We start from the raw sequence: 6,009 nt of genomic DNA, 5'->3' as shown, positions 1-6,009 counted from the left end.
GAAAGTAGGAAACTGGAGTCCGTTTTCTAAGATTCTTCATGTTATACTAAATAATTTAGACTTCATCTATGGGTAATAAAAGTCCAAAGCTGGTTTTAAAGCAGGGGCATTCCCCAGGCATCAGATTTCTTTCTTAGACAACAGGGAGAAGCTGGGGCTAGGACCAAGGAACTCTTGGAAGCACCAAACCTCACTTCCCTTGATGCCCAACGCTAACTAGCCCAGGGCCTTCAAGTGGAAGTAGCCAACATCAGGTGACACCCCCTCCCAAGTGCCTTCCAAGAATAGCAGGGGTCCCTAGTAAGTAAGCACTGAATACCCAGTTTACCTGTGGGAAACTCCAGTTCCGGTGCCACAGAGAAAGCCCTTGACAAGCTATTAGGAAAATGTCAGCAGGAGGGAGTCCCTGACATTTCAGAAATCCTTTTCCCTCTCTCTTTGTCCTTCTCCGTCTGTGTCATTAATTTCCAGGCCGTCTCCATAGCAGAGTCCAAAGAGCACCTTGGCATGTGTGGGGGGTGTGATCTGGCAGGGCCTTTCGGAGCCATAGGTATGTTTTCAGTCTAATACCCAAGTAAATGCTGAGTGGTAGATGAAGCCGCTTTCCTCAAAGGTTAAAAGTAATAAGACCGTCTTTGTGTCTTTGTGGTCTGACTTTTCACAGGCTATTATGAAGGTGCAGGGGGGCGGTGGTGGTAGATTTTAATCCATATAATTTGCATGTTAATGTCCAGTCTAAAAATATTCACTGTAAAAGGAAAAAACACACTTTAAATTATGCTTCAAGGGAACAACATTTCAGTTCTTATGATCCCAGTGTTTTAGCAGTAAGGAAAAGGACACCAACTCATTTCAAATTAATTTTATTTATTACAAGCTTTCAGACATCAATCATTATATATTTTTTAACTAATTATATTTAGAGTTTTGGTAATACATCATATTTCTTAAGTTTATTTATTTTTGAGAGAGACAGAGAAAGAGAGAGAGAGTGAGGGAGAAAACACGTGCACAAGTGGGGGAAGAGCAGACAGAGCCGCAGAATTCAAAGCAGGCTCCCAACATGGGGCTCAAACCAATGAACCGTGAGATCATGTCCTGAGTTGAGGTCTGAAACTTAACCAACTGAGCTACCCTGACACCCCAACACATCATATTTTTACGCTTATTAAACTCAGAATAGATTCAGGAAGTTCAAGAAGAGATTCTTTCAAAATTTCCATTCTCCTTCAACACACACGTCTCAGCCACTGGCTGGGGGCCCCAGACTCTGCTGGATGGATATGGGGGCTCCTCACCCTGTAGCACCCAATATTATACCAGGAGCTGAAATTAAATTGGGAGGTGCTTATGGTCCGTCCTTTTCAGAATAAAAGAACAGGAATCCATACTGCGATGATCAGATTCATAAGGCATTTTGTGACTTATGCAAATCAGGATATCAGCTTTTTCTTCTAAAAGGAGAAACAAAATTCATCTTTGAGGAAAATTAGCACCAGAAACTAGGAGCTGGTGTCTCTCTGAAACTGTCTGAGAAGGTGAGCCTTTTGGGCGTTCCTTCAGGGTGGCGTGAAAGGAACTGCTGTTACCTGCTGAGTCACCCTCCCCACATCCTGGCCCGCCTGCCTGCTCCCTGGGGGGTGTCTGCCCTCCCAGCAGTGGCCACACTTGCTCAGAGAGCCATGAGGTCACTGCCTGCGTGCATCTCAAGGATGGCCAGAGAATGGCCTCCTCAGATGAACGGAGTCCACCCTCAGGAGGTAGGAGGACTACCCTTTCCTGTGTACTTAACCTAGCCCTTTGGGCAAATAATGACTCTATCTTGGAGGTTCTTCACAGCTTTCTTCACAATTTCTTTCCCTTAATGTCCTGTGAGAAGAAAACCTTTCACGTCTCTCTCTAAAACTTTAAGGGCAGAGGCAGGTACCACGTGAAACTTCAGCAATAACAATGACACACACAGTGAGAGTGAAAACTAGTGCAGAACAGGTCAGAAATCTGGATTCTGGGTTTAGTTTTCCTCTTCCTATGTGATCTGATGACCACCAATGGACCTCTGTGAAATGTCCTTCTTCGTGGGGATATTGCATTAATTCACAGGGACAGGCACCATTGATATGTATAATGAGAAGAAAAAGGTAATGGAAAAATTTTTTAGGTAAATTCTGTGCCCATCATGGGGCTTGAACTCATGACCTCAAGATCAAGATTCGCATGCTCCCTGGCAGAGCCAGCCATGTGCCCCCAAAAATATTTCTTTGAAAGCAGATACAGAAACGGACTGACAGAAAGGGAAAGGTTGGGGAGAGAAGGGAATCAGGTCATGGACCAATGTACAGAAAAATATGGACAATAAAAGGAATTGTCAGCACAGAACCGAAGGTAGAAAGCCCAACATAATTTTGCCCCAGCTTTATCCAGAACCAGAATAAGCAATCTCCTAGCGCTGGACCAAGGCATGAGAAGGAAATACAACATTTTCAGATAGAAAAGAATTAATTTTTTTTAAATGCAAACTCTAATTCAGGAGTTAGGATGGGAACTGAATCTGCCTTTTTGTTTTGTTTTGTTTTTGTTTTTTGAGGAGGGGTGCAGAGAAAGAGAGAGAGGGAATCCCAAACAGGTCCCATGTTGTCAGCTCGGAGCCTGACTTGGGGCTTGATGCAGGGCTCGAACACACGAACAGTGAGAGCATGACCTGAGCTGAAAACAAGAGTCTGATGCTTGACTGAGCCACCTAGGTGCCCCTTGAAAAACAATTTTAAAGACAGGATTGGCATACGAGCATCTCTTATTGATGCATGCTCATTCAAATACGTTGACTCACCCATCTTGGCAGTATTTGGTAAGAACACAAATACATCCCAAAGCCCACACTAACCCATAGGACCCATTTAACTAAAGGCATTTCTGTATGTCAGTGGTTATCCCAAGAAGCACTGGGAATGGATGAGCTTGCTTTCCTCTTTCCTGCTTCAAAGAAATGTGCATTGCTGTCCTCACCTGGGGTTCTGAGTAGTGTGCACATGCCAAATGTGGCCGTGACAGATAGTTAAACCAAGAAACATTGATCAGACACCTTTTGGATTTTAGGTATCACTTAAAGATACAAAGAAAGTAACACATGGACCCTGTCCTCAGAAAGAGGCAGATGTGTAAACAAACAACTTACAACACAGCATCCTAAATGCTGTGACACACCATGGCCAGGGCAGGAAGGAGAAGGAAGTGATTAACTCCTTCTGGGAAGGCTTTGCAGGAATGACAACGGTAGGGGGTGGGGAGAGTGTATTACACAGGCTTTTCAATTATTTATAGAAGTGTTGTTTACAATGTGGGGAGGGGAGGGTTTCATGATCAGATAACTTAAACAGACCTTTACTTCAAGGTTTACTATTATAGGTGTGATTTTAGGTAAGTTTCTTGATCTTTCTACACTTCTACTGGTTTAACCATACACTAGTGACAGTAAAACACCCCTCATATCATTACTGTGATCACTGCGAGGTATATCTCTATATACAGATATAGATGCACACACACCTCTAGTAAGTGGTAGAGCCTATGCCCACCCACCGGGAGACACCCAGTAAAAAAATAATTAGGGTTAATGGGTGATGAAAAATAAGCACAAGGGAAAAAATGACAAAGATTTTTCTAGCAACAAAGTAGTATTTTGAATTCTCTTATATCCCAGAAAGAGAGAAAGAAAATCAGTAGAGAGAAAAGAATATCTTTATGGCACATGTCAGTCAGAAAAGATACATTAATAAATATGTGTTCAATGAATTCCAAAGTCTTCTTCAAGGTCAAGTTCAAAGATGAAATCAAAAAGTACCTCCATTTGTATGATAGTGACTGGGAATCAGCAGGTGACACCTCAGGGTTTTAGACGCTGGGTCTGATGAGAGCATTTGGAATGGCACAGTTTACTTTGTATTTTGTGAGTGAGAACATGAAACTGTTGACGGTACTTTGTAGAAATACTCTTGAGTAAACCAGGGATAACATTCCACCAATTCTTTACCAACAAGACATGGCTCGTTCTTTTTTTTTTTTTTTTTTGTAATTTTTTTTAATGTTCTTTATTTTTGAGAGACAGAGAGAGACAGTGGGAACAGGGGAGGGTCAGAGAACAGATGGAGATACAGAATCTGAAGCAGGCTCCAGGCTCTAAGCTAGCTGTCAGCACACAGCCGGATGCAGGGCTCAAACCCATGAACCATGAGATCATGACCTGAACCAAAGCCAGACGCTTAACCGACTGAGCCACTCACGTGCCCCAAGACATGGCTAGTTCTAACTGGACAGCATGGGCCTGCTCTAAAAGAAGAAGTTTTGATTTTTTTAAATCTTTTTTATTTAAAAAAATGTTTTAATGTTTTATTTATTTTTGATACAGAGAAAGACAGAGCATAAGAAGGGGAGGGGCAGAGAGAGAGGGAGACACAGAATTGGAAGCAGGCTCCAGGCTCTGAGCTATCAGCTCGAACCCACGAACATCTAAAGTCGGAGGCTTAACCGACTGAGTCACCCAGGTGCCCCTTAAACCTTTTTTAAAAGTCAATGTATATATTTGTTTTTTTGCTCATTTATGTAATCTCTACATTCAACATGGGGCTTGAACTCATGACCCCGAGATCAAGAGCAGCATGCTCCTCTGAGCCAGCCAGGTGCCCCTCAAAAAGAGATTTCAATATTAATAGTTTCTGTTATTAAAAGCATAGGATTTCAAAGCATTGGCTTTGGGGGCAAATATGTACAGGAGTTCAAATTCCAGTTTTCACTCTTGCAGGTACAGGATGTAAGACAATTTACTCTCTCTGTCTGTGTCCTCATACATAAAATAGAAGATATAAGAATACCAGCTTCACAAAAGATCCTATGAGGATTTAATGAGCTCACACGTGTAAAGCACTTAGCATAATACAGAGCACCCACCAAGTCTCTAAAATTAGCTATTCTTATTATTACTGTATTATTCTTTCTTGTGAGAGCAGAGGAGAAGAGGGGTGGGGGCTTGATTCTTTCTGGAAAGAGAAAGAACCAGAGATGAATTCACAGAAGAAAAATATGTATAGTGCTCACTAGGATGGCCATAATTTAAAAATATATATATTGGCAACAATGTGGACAGTTCCTCAAAAAGTGATACATAGAGGTATGATACAACCCTAGCAATTCTATCCCTAGGTATATACCCAAGAGAAATGGAAACATATCCACAATGAAAGTAGTACATGTTACTAGCAGTGTTACTCATAATAGCCAAAACGTAGAAAGAACCCAAATGCCCATTAACTGATAAAAGTATAAATAAAATGTGATATATCCATATAATAGAGTATTATTCAGCCATAAAGAGGAATGAAAAACTGATATAGGGTACAACATGGGATGAACCGTAAAAAAATTATACTAGGTGAGACCCGTCTGTCCAGAATAAGGAAATTTATGGAGACATAAAGTAGTGGGTGTTAGGAGCTGGAGGGAGTGGAGTAGGTAGCGACTGCTAATGAGTAGAGAGCTTCTTTGTTGAGTGACAGGAATGTTCTAGAATTAGGTAGTGGTGACAGCTGCACAAAACTGTAGATGTACTAAAACCACTAAATTTTACACATTAAAGTGATAAACATGTTGGGGGAGTTATTTCTCAAAAAAAATTTTTTTATATGGGCCTTCAAAGACAAATAGGTAGGGAAACAGAGGCACCCAGGCTGAAGGAAAACTTAGGGTCAAAGTTCAAAAGCAATAACAACCAAGGTTTGTTCAGGCTCTTGGTAAGAGCCTGGTGAGGACAGAGCCCTATGGCTGTGCTACTCAAAGTGCGGTCAGTGGACTATGATTGTTTGTTCCATTCTCTGACCATATAAGGAAAGAAATCATGAGTGAGTAGGCCGTAGCAACGTTGGCAACTTGACACTGCTCGGTCAGTGGCCTCTTGTCCTGGGACAGAATATAAACCAGGAGTGGTCAAGCTGGTGTGGTGAGTGGCATGTCACTCAAGCT

The 6,009-nt window shown here is 41.8% G+C and overlaps 1 long non-coding RNA gene across 3 annotated transcripts in view; it reads left to right on the top strand.

Annotated features, from left to right (window-relative positions):
* Positions 1 to 1,674: 1,674 nt before the first annotated feature.
* LOC115292023 overlaps positions 1,675 to 6,009 on the top strand; it is a 35,499-nt gene continuing 31,164 nt past the window's right edge. For 2 of the 3 annotated variants that reach the window (XR_003908762.1, XR_003908761.1), the window contains exon 1: positions 1,675 to 1,760. This is a non-coding gene — a long non-coding RNA (uncharacterized LOC115292023). The remainder of the gene's footprint in view (positions 1,761 to 6,009) is intronic. The other variant, XR_003908763.1, reaches the window with a different exon arrangement.

The sequence above is a fragment of the Suricata suricatta genome, chromosome 5 (assembly GCF_006229205.1).
Source record: "Suricata suricatta isolate VVHF042 chromosome 5, meerkat_22Aug2017_6uvM2_HiC, whole genome shotgun sequence".
NCBI lineage: Eukaryota > Metazoa > Chordata > Mammalia > Carnivora > Herpestidae > Suricata > Suricata suricatta.
The sequence above is the reverse complement of the archived record's forward strand: the minus strand, read 5'-3'. Positions and strand labels throughout refer to the sequence as shown.